Below are 14,804 nucleotides of genomic sequence, written 5' to 3'. Positions count from 1 at the left end.
CGTTTTATTAAATTAAGCGGAAAATGATTGTTTGTTAATAATATATAACGGCCTACACACGTACTGTGAGGACGCATCGTGAATTTTATATGAGTCCTTAATAGATTTCGCATTGAAGTCATCGATGTGCTTGTCGAGTACCGCTAAGTCATAACATAGGTGAACCTACTAAGGACGGCGGATGCTGAAAAAGTTTTCCAGAACAATTAAAAGCGTTGGACGGCGTACCTAAGCATTCCAATCTTCTTAATTCCAATCTCCTCAACTCAAGCAGACTTTAAGGACGCACCCTTAGGCAACGACTTATAACGTACGTTTAAGCTATTTCCCCTAAACCTACCAAATAGCTCTCAGCAGCAGAAGATAAGGTATGCGACAAAAAGCAAACTAGCTAATAGCAATTGACAAGGGAAGACGCCTAGGGCTATTCTGGGAAGTGCGTATTATACCAAATCGTCGGTTACAACTGCTAACCACTTCAATGCTCTCTACACAATATTAATCTAGAATAACTTGCTCCTATGTGCACCAGTCCTCGTATAGGGAAACATAGAAAGCTCAACTTTAGATAACTGACAAGTCGTCTTTTTGCTACTAGTCGGATCATTCGAGGATTTGTGTTTGTTTCTTCCTCATCTCACCTCATGCTTCTAAAAATAGAACGGCTTTTGTCCTCCGCGCAGTAATTTATAGGTTGTTTTCTGACCTTAGCTCTATGTAGAGTATGTGCGTCATGAATTCACATCCGTACTGTAAACAAGTGTTTGGCCGTGCCTGAGAAAAGCCAGTGATGATGCCTCACTGGTCGAAACATACGCGACTCAACTTATGAATAAAGTTAGTGTAAAATATTGGATATCTGTCAGTGTGTTAAAAGCTGAAGTAATGCTCATTTGCCAATCTGCTGCAAAGATCACTAAAGGCCCTTATTATGAAAGTTGTTTATTCACGGAGGGCAACGGCAATCACCGGTGTGATTATAAACTCTATTTATTTACATGGAATGCGCAACAACAGCTAATGGGGTAGTGAGGCCTCTTCTGGAAGTATTATATTGCTGCTACGTGTAATTTCAATGGCTGCTTGTTACGGTTACCAGCGGACGTTAACTAGCCCATTCATGGTTCGCTTCAAGAACGCTTTAATTTAAAAGTAGCCTCTACGCATTTACAAATGCAATGTCAAACTGTTATGCAGGGCTGTATAACTGCATAATACGTCCCCCAAGCTCGAGCTCACTCTAAAATACATATAGGTGAACGCCTCGTGACAGCAGAAATGATTTGCTCAACAGTGAACGGCGACACGGATATCCTTAAAAAAATAACTGCATCTGAAAAGGGTTTGTATACAAAAAAAAAAAAAAAAAGAAAAGAAAATAAAGCTTCTTTCCATACGAGAAAACGTGAAATCTGTTCTCTATGCTAATTTCATAAACGTCGCCTTTCAACCGGCAACTCAGTCGATTGCTCAAAAGGATAACCTGTTTTGGACCCTGTATTATTATTATTACCCAAATATTAGACTGCTGGTTTGCTGCGGCCGCTCGTAGACTACAGAGACCGCGTAGTTTTTCTGCCGCCAGCCTTAGAATATTCAGTTGGCAACATATATTCATCAAAAATTGTCTTTCGCATCTTCGAGCTGTCATAAAACTATGAGATAGAGAGTCGAAGTAAAAGCTCTTTAGTCAAAAACGCAAAAAGTTTGTGGGAATCTCGTTACCTTCTAATAAACCGAGGATCTTTTAAGGTCGAATGTTAACCCATTTCCCTAATGACGACGGCATCTGCCGCCCGTTCGACAGTCAAGCGTTAGAAAAGCACAACAGCATTTCTATTGTCTCCGTTTCTTGTAGATTGTAGAGATGAATTTGCTTGTTTTTACTTGTTAGGCCATTTAATGACTGGTCGTTCTTCGGCAAGAAAATCATGCCGTCGCCATCCGTATCACTTCCGCTACCAAACTGCGTCGACGGCCAACACAGCATGGACAACACCGATGTTATAGCTGTTGTGATCTTTTCTGTCGCAACGCAGACGAGAGGAGATCGAAAAAGAAGTGCAATATAACACGAATGGTAACGAGAAAGAGAAACATATTTGCACACATACACACCGTCGTCGTCGTCGTCGGTTCAGGAATCGGCGATCTCCTTCAAAGTCGTTTTCTCCACTTGCGAGGATGTCACACAGCTTCAACGCCCCAACCATCGTACTACTACCTTTTTCTACCCAATCTCGATCCCTACGCTTCCTTCTTTCACCTCCCGCACTCTTTTATGCCTTCCGAACGCCCCCGCTGTTGTCGGTGATGCTGCCTTCCTTCTGTGGTGTGCCGTGGCTCCTAGTGCTCTCCACTGTTCGCCCTGTATGATTACTTAGTACGCCGCATATTATTCCCTGTTTCGGGCCCCCTTGCGCTCACCACTGTCCCATCTATGGCCCGAGGGCTTTGCCCCATTATGTCCCCACTTACGCTTTCGTTCCCTAAGCGAAGAAATGAGGATGGTTGGAGACTAGAAAATCCCTCGCACTTTCCTCGTCCAACTTGCTCCGTTCGGGCAACCGTTCGAGGCGCACTTCAACGTGCGCCAGTATTAGCTTTGTAAGTCACTGCAATTACTAGATATCATTTGGTTTTCGTCTTTCATAGAAGTGTTTTATAATATTTTAAATAATGGTATATCCTCGAAGATGTGCATTTGATGTTGATATCACTGGCATTACCTGAGACAGCGTACTAAAAATGTTGACTGGTAGCTTCACCGAACTTGAATAAGTAATATAAGGCCAGATGGACACGCAAGCGATACCAGTGGGTACAGGACTATATACACTACGGGTTGGGATGCCACGCCTGTTTATTCTCTGCAACGAATGTAATGTACGCAATGCATAGTAAGGACTGTGCAAATATTAAACATCGACCCACGATCCACTGGCCTTCTTTTTCAACAACCGTCTTTGCTAGCTGCTACTTGCACAATGCGACGATACTGTAGCCGTACAATAGCTTGCAGCAGCAAGCGATGACACCAGGCAGCATAACAACAACGCGAGTGCAAAAATGAATAGTACCCTACTTTCAAATAGCAGTCCGATCGTAGAAGCCTCCGACTGTGACTGAATGGGTTAGAAGTGTCGCTATCATGAGTGGGCAAAATTTGCCATTCGTCGTCCTTAGTTAGGCCACGATTTTATTTGGAGTTACAGAATGCTACACCGCTTAGCGAAAGCTGAATAAAAATTAATCATCTTACTATAGGGATGTGGTGAATAATTTAAGGGAAACGAAAAGTGGGCATTTAATATGTTTCGATTACTTGTATGAATAGTTTCGAGGAACGCTTGAGTCTGCGGCATAGTAAATAGCAGCGAATTACCAACGTCCTAACGCAGGCCAAAATATCGTGAAGCAATTAGAATCGAAGATACTTAATTTTATAAACAATTCGTAAGCGACGCAACTTTGAAAGCTCTACAGGAAAAATCCTTTCCATTAATTTTTAATTTACGAATGACATGCCGTTGCACGATAACAATCTGGCTGGATAGTATTTTTTGCGTACCTTATCATATATTTATATATCGTTCAGGCAAAATCTACATACAGACTGGTCGGATTTTTGTTTGTGCCTGTGTGTTGTCCAGTGTAGCTCGTTTTATCATTGTATTGTCTTGTACACATATGTACGATTTCAGCTAAACTGGCACATACTAAAAGTTTCTTTGTAGCTCTTATATTTGCGCATATCTCGGTAGTGCTTATTGGGTTAGACTGAAAGGACAGCAAACGCTGCTCCAAGTAGTACCAGTAAGAGTGATCGTCAGCCAATCGACAATGAAAAGACCTGTGGTGCAAAAAGACGAAAGCAAGATCAGACAGGGGAAACAGAATCATCTCATGCTCTATCCAACGCATCCGCAAGCACCAGCAGCAGCACAGTCGTTCTATAGCCCTAGTCAGTCGTTCTCGAGTTGAACAGTCGTGCATTGATGCGAAGGACAACAAGTATAGATGGATCTAGCCCTCGCACTTCCTCTGTGTGTATGTCCTCTCTGTCGTCTCCTGTGTCCGCGATGGAGGTTGGTTCACTCTAACTGGATTGCCGAAGGCATGCACAGGCTGGCTAGGGGTAGGAGTAGATCTGTGTCTAAGGCCAGACCTGGTACTGAACGAGGATCGCTAGACTGCGGCTGCCGTTCGCCGTCTTCGTTCTACTTAATCCAATCGGACTGAATTATAATTGAGCATCCAGGTTTCTCTGCTTGCGTAGCCTTCTCTCCTCAGCTTTGATATTCGGTTCTTCTATCTCAATAGCCCAGCAAACTACTGAACGACCGAACGAGCCGCAGTAAGAACAATGAGTATCATTTGTTTAACCTAAAATCCTCATAGTTTGTTTCTCGAAAGAAGCACCCAAAGGTTTCAATATTGCCCCATGTTGAGGTATTTGCTCACATTCAATACTGTTGATAATGAAAATCATCGTGCGTTCCTCTGAAGGCATTGCAAGGCAACATGTTCTGTTTCATATTTTCCTTGTATAGTCTTTCATTTGGGATATTAGCCGAATGTTCTAGATTAGTGGACACATTTTCACCAAGAAGAAATTACTCATTTGCCCTAAACAGGCGTACTTCAAATACGAAATTTAACTTCAATTGACTTCAACTTTGAAGTCGTCTTTCAAATGAGCAGAAATTCCGATAGCATTTTCATTTGTAAAACATCAAGTGGTTGAAAATAATAAGCATTATAGTTGTTTGTCTTATAATCTAGTCTGCCGTATACCGCTTAGGGTACAATACTCTTCATTAGATACATTGCTCGATACAAAGTAATTCGTATTCGTTATAAAAAATCTGGTAAAGATTCTACATTTTATGTTCTTTCTAACACAGGTTATTATCAACCAGGATCTTATCACCAATGAAATCATATTTGAATCAAATCTCATATCTGAAGCAGGCCTGTTTTGAGCAAATAAAAAGTCTTTTCTCTCTGAAAAGCTATTTCTTCTAAAACGTTCAGTTAATACACAGACATAACGACTATGCAAAGGAGAATATGAAAAAGTACATATTCGGTGCTTTCAGAACAGGACGCGGAAGGTTTTATGTTATTTATATTTTATTATCAACAATACACTATGTGGTGGGCAATATTGAAACTAATAGGCACTTTCTTCGAGGATTAAAACTAGAAGAATTTTAAGTGAATAACTTGAATTGAGCAACCGAATAGTTAATAGACTAACTCGAAACGATCACATCTACAGCAAATACATAAAAAAAAAACTCATAGACGAACCTACGTTCGCTACGCCAACCATTAGTAACACAACTAGAGTATATTCAACTTGTGAGAATCAATCAATCGAAAAAACCTTTCGACATGAAAGAATTGGCAGACCTGCAACTTCAGCCTTCGCGTATTGACGGAGAAAGTAGGATAGGGTTAACGAGAGTCCCTGTAATGAAGTCTCAGAAATGGACAAAAAGAGAAATATGCTGCACAACGCTCGTATCCGGCATTTGCTGAACTGATACAATTACACAGCCACAAAAGATGGGCCATAAGATGTTGCATCGAGTAAATAATTCTCTCAGTAACTGCGAATACGGTATACCACTGTTATTGTAGGAAGTATTTTTCCCTTTCCACTGAGTTGGTGTAGCATCAGTAAACACAAATGGAACCCCCTGCTTATCAGTCCTCCCGTCGTTCATTCGATCGACATGCTTTTTCTATATGGTGAGATTTTAATTTCTCATTTTTATTCATATATGAAAATATAGGACCTCTGCGTCATGGATGGAAATTACCATCCACAATTAATCTGCTCAGAGGCCTGATCTGTTGGCTTACACAGGACTCGTGGGATCTTTCGTCGCGGCGCCTGTACACTGTTGAGCGTTACTGACACTACTAAATTTCGAAATGCGATTCATCTGAAATACGAACTTTTTCCTACTTCTCAACAGTCCAACGCTACGGTCGTTCAGGCCATTTGACAAATCGTGCGTACTAGGTCGAACGTTCATACACGCTGTGATGAACAACCATTGCACCAAACGTTTCGGCAAAGGCCTTTTTCCTACAAAAGTCTAAAAACGCTTCTTCAGCAACACTAGCACTGCGTCCCCTATAAGTAGAGAGCAAAAAGAGCTTTGACGCGAAAAACCCGTATCCTGACATCTGATTCGGATGCGGGGATTTCTTGGATCCTTTCTATTTAATTGGAACATGCGTCCTCTACAAGAGCAACGACAACCGTTTGCGTATGACAGTTGTTGCTATGTATAATAAAATCGAGCTGCACAAAGGCAGTGACGATTTAGGTTAAAGGGTCAGAAAGCCGTTTATGGAAATGGTGACGTTCGTAACCGTGCAGTTTAAGGCAAACATTAATCCGTCAGGCGTATGTCTGTTGAGCGAATGCTAGCTTGTCTTACATTGACGATTAGTCTACTTTATTCGCAGAACACTTGCAATGCTTTAGGGTTTTCCTAGACATACTTAAGAGTAAGTTATCAACACTTTTTACTTACTAGGTATTGCTGCGGAAAAGGGTACGCTTGGGTTACCCTCTTGAGGTTATTTCGTTGTTTGATTTTGTAAAACCCTGTATAAATACAGGATTTGCATCGTGAGCAGTTAAACGTTCAACAGCAACCATGGTGATCTTCTGGAGTACACAACTGTGCGAAAGTGTTGCAAATCGCTCTTGATTATTGATAGAGTGCGCGCACGAATTTGCCCTTCCCTTCATCTGTGGAGTTCACGTAATCGAGGAACGCCTTGCAAATTCCCATCATTGAGTTCTTTCTTGTGAGACGTTACTGCTTTTCATTTAAATAACATAAGGCGATCGTATACGAATCTTGAAAGCGCACTAAAAATAGATCTTAATCGTGTCTCTCTAGAAGAGTGGCGTTTGTGGCTCCTTTACACTTGAGAATTAACTTCAGGACGCACCGACACCAATTATGTGGGTTGTGGCCCCCTTCATTACATTTATTTACAGCAAGACCCGATAATAAATCGGGAGTTTTTCCAACACTTGTGTTGCAGTCCAACAGAGATTAGACCCGTCCTGTATGTTATAAAATTAATTCATCTGGAAAGATATTTCGCGTAGAAGTATCGACAGCACTAGAGCTAAACTTAACGTACTACCGAAATCGAAACAATTATTATACGGTATTATATCCAATCTAGGCCGAACCCTGGAACTTGACGAGCGGAATAAAAGAGATAGTTTCTGAATATTAAAAAAAAGGTTACATTTTTGAAAGGTCGCGAATATGAAATTCGTTCCTATTTTTGGCAATTCGGATCTGAATAAAATGCACAACCTATATCCAAGCAAATACACTATACGTTAGAGAAATGTAGTAAGCTTCTTTTGATTCGGTTATTTGAAAAGCAGTGACGTTTGTAAAAAATTTCAAACATCGTTAGAGGCACTTTAAAAAAAAAAAAATATATATATATATATATATATATATATATATATATATATATCTACTTGTTTACAAGTATATTATTTACAGCGGTTTTCCGCGTTTATATACGTAGACACCCTCGGTAGATCTCCTTGGCATAATGAGGTCAACATATTAAGTCTGCCTTCGGCTACAATGAGGTTCTTGAGGAAAACCGAGAGATATATGTCATGTATCTATTCTCTAAATATTATTGATGACGCCCTTGTTGAAGGATGAATTTGACACGATTATACTGAGAGTCATTTCCATAAGTAAAATGCTTAACGAGGGCCACTTGTTTTCCTAAATTATACGCTAACTATTTTCGTTTTTACACTGGCGGCAAAAGGAACGACATGGGCTAGTATTAAAGATTGTTTGAAAAATTGCCATTCGTTTAGGGACGCGGCCGTTGCGTTTGAGCAGCACCTTTGCCGTGGCTATCTATAAAAAAAAAGTAGCAAAACTTTTATCAGAAGCGAATTTGTAAAAACATGTAACATGTAAGGTTTACAGCAGACAAAAATGAGCATTTAGTTCATGGAGAAAATTTAAGAGAAAATCAGTTGTAGTGATCATTAGAGTAACGACATTTAAAATGTGTACTCCTATCAAAAGCTTAGGAATGTTGATCTCATTTCCCTAAAACTAACTCAGATAAATAAAAATATTGTGATATTAATAATCTGTGTGCTAATTAAAAAGTAATCAGTCCGCGAATTATCTAACCCCCGGTTAATCAGGCTGACGTTAGACGTGCAAGGTATTGGAAGAACAGTGAGAAATACTGCCACGATTACTAATATCGTTCGAAAAAAAAAGCTACCAAATACAGTATTTGAGCAACTTCCCGTAATAGTGTGTTCGCTGTCGGTACGACTGAGATCATATTACTAAAAGCAGACTCATAATAAAATAAATAAATAAATTGGTCAGAAGTCCCAATTTACCATAATTAATAATGATTTTTAGGCCGTTTAGTCCCCAAAAATCTAATTGCTTAAGCATTGTTTATCATCTACGAGTGACTTCTTCTATATTAACACATTTGGAGCGGGCCTATCAGCAAAATATCAAACACCAGGTATGATTCATAACCATCACCTGCCGCTCTCCATTCTTGCACTGCTTTTAAACCGTTCAGTCTCAAACTTATTTTTAGTCGCTTTCAACTTATTCATCCTACTTACTCACTATATTTGCAAATCTTTGCACTCCAGGGATTAGTGATAGGTAATTGTACTTCTTTTCGTTTTGTTAATGTTTCGCTATAAAAATTCAAAAATATGTCCTGTCGCGCTACCTTTATGGCAGTTCAACGAATTTGCAGAAGGCTGCTTCCTTTCTTCGAGAGGGAAAGGGCGCGGTGGCCTGAATTACAAAAAACGCGATTTGTATTTCAAGAAAGTGAACAGAAGTGTTCTGGGCGATTTTCAGCAAAATTTCCTTTCAATAAATATACCTTTATCTATATAATTTAGAGAATTGCAAGCATACTGTATCCGCTGACTTGTTATGTGGTCTAGATAATAAGCTTTTTTTTTTGACTATCCACAAAACTGTGTAAGAAAAACGAATCCTAAGTACGATTCAGTTAAATACTTCGCGTAAACATTGTATGTAATGGTAGTATTTAATTGTACATGGACATTATGGGCAAGCGAACTCTCCTAGTACAGACTTATTTTTAACTACAGTAGATTAAGCGATTTCAGCCTTTAACAAAGACTTGTATTTTGGCGAAACCAAAAATCGAGACATCTAGTAAATTAAATTGGTTTGACAAAATGACAAGGTATGGTGTACGCGTATTCTCCAAAGCTTTACTCATTTTCAATGGCGGAATTAGATCTTGAGGCCAAAAATAAGTGGTATCATCATTAACAATTAAAGTTCGCATGACTTAACGAGTTAATGGAATCAAGAAAAAGGACTTTTTTTAGCCTTGCATTTAGTTGCTGTCGATATTCTTCAGGAACGACGATAAATAAGAATACGAACAGATGACAAATAATGAAAGATCTACCGAAGTGTTGAGATCTGTTAGAATTTGGCCGAGTTCAATTGTCTAGCAAGCAGCGCTTTTTAAGGCGTTTGATTCGCTTTCTATGTTTTAACTCAACTCGATCAGATAGATAGGTATTAGTTCTTTAGAGCCTAATGATTGCGGACAACCTCGAGAGGTCCATCTATGTCCAGTCTGATAACTCGAATACTTGTACAAACTTTACGGTAGAGTAGAAACGAGTTTTGATTAGTAGAGCTATTAAACTTTCGCTCAGATGGCAGCAGTAGTTCCTTCCTAAAATGCTTTCATGGTTAACTTCTCCATAAGCCTGCCTCCATGCCTTCATGTAAAATGCTCTCCCGATAGACTGTTTTATCAATAGCTTCACACCGATTTCAGAATACTGAAAGGCCGGTCAAAACCATATGGGATCTAGGGCCATTGTGTATTTCTATTCTCTAATAGTTCTAGTTTCTTTTTTATTTCGCTTAAATTGGACCCTAACAGAGAATCATCTGGTCGCCGAGTGCTATGCTTAGGTTATTCGAGCTGATATTTGTCAGGACCGCCCGTAATGATACAACTGTGTATCTACATAGGCCGTTATAGCCCTTAGTTTGTGGTTAATGCGGGTTTCCCTAAAAAGATCATCTAACACTAAATAGATTGATTAACTCTTTCGAGAGTTTGAACATTTTCTAATCTATTTACTATACATTTAACCGTACGCTTCTAACCAGTGGAATGTTCGGCTAAAATGACGGATCAACATCGTGTTATCTTTGGTTTCATGTGTTACTTGTAAATTCCACTCTACGGATGGCTTAACGGCAGAGTGGCATTGTAGAAAATGTTCACAAACGATCATCCTTAATAAATGGTATAAGCTATAAATATTTGAAATATCTGCGAAAATTCTGACGCCCGAAGAGGACCCCCACACGGAAAAATCGGCAAGGTGGCTCTTATAGGTAAATTTTTATTATAATAATAATAATGGTCTTATAGGTTAAACTAAGTCTACTCGTTTTTAATCACTAGTGAACGATTGATTTTTAAAGATTCCATGAATAACATTATATCGCTAGCAGGTAACAAAGCTATCAACGGGTTTTCTAGGGCCTATGCGAGCTTTGATCTTATAGGCTTGATACGTTTAAATAGATAGTGAACTTCACGAAGAGTGACTCTTGTTTAGCCTTACATTATTATTGTTGTTGTTGTTGCTGCTGCTGTCGTATTTTTTCACCTGGACTTTATCCTGATGGCTTCAACAAATTGATTCACTAGTGTGGACGCTTCAATGGTTTTTAATGATTCAGTTGTATTGATTTGGCCTGTGTCGGACCTTTCGGCCGATGTGAGGCAACCACTATAATGACAATAGCAACAGAACACCGGATATATCAATTAGTATGATGAGCTTTTTTTTTAGGATCTATTTTGTTTGCTTGGTCTTCCACATATGTTCTGTTGTTCACTCGCGGTTATAATGTTGATGAAGTGGCGATAGGTGGTTGCTCGTTGCCTGGCTAATCTGTCACAGAATCGATTTCTTCAATGTGTTGCCAATACGAACCGTTGAATCTTTTTGTATCGCTCGCACGCATACAATAAATGGACATACGTACTATATGGATGCTACGCATGCATGCTTAGATACGTTCTCACAGGCGTCTGCACAGCTGCAGATAGTCATCCAAAAACGGGTGAGGTAACTGAATAATTTAGCTGCCATTTTCTCTAACTTTCACGAAATTTGTGAGATGTCATATTCAACGCCGCCTCTCGCTCTTTGCTATAATTATTTTGACTAAAAAGTTTCGCGGATCCGTCATTTTGATAACTAACAGCTTCCTATTGCAGGCTTCCGTTTGGCCTACAACGCTGCTCATCATCTCTTTCTGATTGTTTCGAATACTTTTATCGTTAGTACAGGAACATTATATGATCACTGCATATATATATTTTTCTTTTAGCACAATCGATGTTTGCGCTGGTCATTGTCGGCACCATCATCTTCGGTGTGCTATACGGTTAATCCTACTAGACTTGGCGTGACTGCGCTTATCACTACATATTGATAAAACAACGGACGAGGGGATACAATCATACGGAGAGGTAATGACAGTAGCAGTGGCACGAGTTCACTACCTGTATAACTATTCTACATCAGTGGACATTGAGCCTGATACCGAATTGCAAATAAACTATCGAAATGTAGCCGCACACGTCAAATAATATAAAAGCCAGTACCTCCAGCCAAATGTACACGCACCGTGTTACATAGAAGGAACACACTATTATCGTGTTTTTAATTACTAGGACTACATTTTTACGCTATGTGTATATGTGTTTTTCGTCTTTTATAGCAGGCCTTCAAATTTACCATTAATCTTTGAGGGTAGGAAAAGGACACGAAGAGTTAGCTTGTTTCAAACTGAGACTTATAAAGAAAGAAGCTACTTGTAGCAAACAAGTCGATACTAACCCAAAAGTATCGGCCAATCGCAATATTACGGTAAAGGATTCATGACATATTTCTTGGGATCTATAATTTAATGCGCCAGACACGGATCTTTTTAATATCTCCCAGAAATACTCGTCTACGATCATAGTGTCATAAATATAACACTAGAGATCAAGAAATGTTCTCAAACGTCTTTTTACGTTAGTGCCCCCCCAAAGCAGGAGCCGACTCGAACGTAATTTTGAAATTTGCTAGCATTTACTTTGAAGGCTTTAGTTAAATGTTCGCTTGGCCTCCACCTGTACAGTTCTAGACAGTTTGCCCATGCTTAATTCCAAGTGTTATTCAGAGAATTTGGGAACGGATTTTCGAGCTCAATCGCAAATACGAATCGCTGCTCACCGAAGCTACACTGTAAAGCGAGACAAAGTTTAGTACGTCGATACTACATATATAACCGAAATTGCACGATAATTGCTCGAAAGGTCTCAGCTGCGTCGTTTTCCATAAACATTACTGCATCTTTCAATACAACCAAATATAGTACTGGATTAATCTATTAGCAGATGGTATATGATAGCTGTGGATAGCGACATGCATAAATCAAATTAGGGGGTGATCTGTCCTTTTGGTTCTCCGATGTATGCTACGACAGATACGGCTTCTGACCAGATGAAAACAGTCCATAAGCCCGTTCACTACTCAGCGGGTGACGGTTTCTAATGAGCATAGTTGGACTGTACAGCTGCTTCATGCGTGTGCAAGCACACATGACTCCTGAGGAGAAGCCATGTGATACGATGTCCTGAACGAATGCTTCCCAGTACAGTAAAGATACGCGTTCTCTAGGACAAACTTCGATAGGCTGCGTCGTAAAGAGTCAAAACGGCGTCCAGAACAAAACATGCAGTATAACAGGATGATGCCTTTGATGATTGCGGCCGCCCGGTGTTTCTCGTCGAGTTCTTGTCTCCTTGTCACGAACTCCACTCCTATGGGACTGAAGAGGAAATAAAGACGAAGCGAACTTTCAGCTATCGCCGCAGCCACCGCCGCGGCGGGAAACCCATACGTGATTCTATCGTTTGTCAGTGCTATAACTTGAACTGTTTGAATTACTACTGCCTGCTGTTGGCCATTGTTATAGAGAGACTTCACGGAGCTTGTTTGCAGCAAACACTTTATCGTACGCAGCGCTTCCTTGTGAGGGTCAAAGAGCCGCCGTGTATGTTTGATGCAGTACCGTTATCTGTGAATTGCGTTGTTGACATCTGCGAAAGTCGTGTGCAGTATCTAGAATAATTAGACCTTGTTAGATACATTGTACATACAGTTATTGTTGTTTGAATAGGCCACGGGGATGACTTTGCAACCAGCAATTTTAGCCATTTTTTAATGGTACCGGTAGGTAAACATGCAGAACATCAAATTAACTCAATTTTAACATAAAGTAAAAATCAGAGTAAAAACCTAGAACTCAAAAACCCAGTCAAACGAAGCCAAAAACGGCCAGTTCAAGTTACTCCTACTTTGTAGTTACAAGTATTGCTTTGTGTCTAACAGTACAAAGCAATCACTACTCTCGAAAACAAGTAATAGGTGATAGGTGCAGAAGGACTGACCCATTTGTGCTATGAAAATAAAAAAGAAATGAGCTAAATATATACACCTCACCGATCTTATCTGTCTACTTCGTCGCAAAGTATGGCAGTCCAACAAAACAGTGGCTCGAATACGATAAAATAGCAAGTTGGAGAGTGCAAGTATAGTCTAATGAATCTTCGTAACTTTTTGTTTATATATGTAATATAATCATCATACAATAATAAATATTGTAAATTAACAAATGTATCCATAATTGAAATTTAACATACGGTGCCAAGTGGGTTTAGGCCAGCAACCCTTGGGCTCTGGGCCAAGCTCGCTCTCTCCCTCCCCCTCCTAATCGTATTATTCAAAACACTTGAAACGATTGATACTGAAATAATAATAATAATAATATTTGAAACATACTTTACAACTCAGTGTCCTTCAGCTTAGATTTGTATACTATCGGTTAATAAACATCTACCGAGTCTTCTTTGAAGGCCATTATTTAGGCCTGGAGTTTATTAACGATGTTTCGGCTAGTCCTATTTTTGTGTCTTTTCAAAGACTTAGTATTGAGTCAGTCGAGCGATTTTTTCACCAGCAGAAGCTGCTCAACGTGAAGCTAGTGCCAGTAAACTACTACAGCATCTTCTGTTTAACCGCTGACGATAACACTAATTGGGTGTGGGCATTTCAGCTATTGAAATCTGTTCTGTTATGCGGTATATGATAATATTGTACTAGCGTACTTAGTTACTGAGTTATTTATTAAACGTCTTTGAAAATGACTTTGCAATAATTAATGTTGTAAATATCGAAATACATATTAGTTTATCGTACATAATGTGGTAGGGGATTTACTACGATCTTGGCTCAAAGAATAACAATAATATATTTCTCTTTTTCGTGGTCAAACCATCCACAATTATTTATTATATGTGGTCCACCCACCCAACGGCGACCGCTGCCCTACTAACCATGAAAAAATACTTCAGCCCTTGACAGGAAACTTCTAAAATTAGCAGTGTACTACTCAAGCCTGACATCAATTCTCATGCTAACACGGTATAAGGTTTCGAAATCAAAATCGTGCGTACAGGTGTGATGTTTTCTGTATTGCGGAACCAAGTCCGAGCGCTCTATTCATCGATTCGATTTTCGTTCCGCATAGGGTACCGCGCGCCACCGAGCTTACTCAAGTGTGCAATGTTTGCCCTTCTGCTGCTCGCGCTTCTAGTAC

This window comes from Varroa jacobsoni, unplaced genomic scaffold (assembly GCF_002532875.2).
Source record: "Varroa jacobsoni isolate VJ856 unplaced genomic scaffold, vjacob_1.0 contig00929, whole genome shotgun sequence".
Lineage (NCBI taxonomy): Eukaryota > Metazoa > Arthropoda > Arachnida > Mesostigmata > Varroidae > Varroa > Varroa jacobsoni.
Note: the sequence above shows the minus strand (reverse complement) of the source record.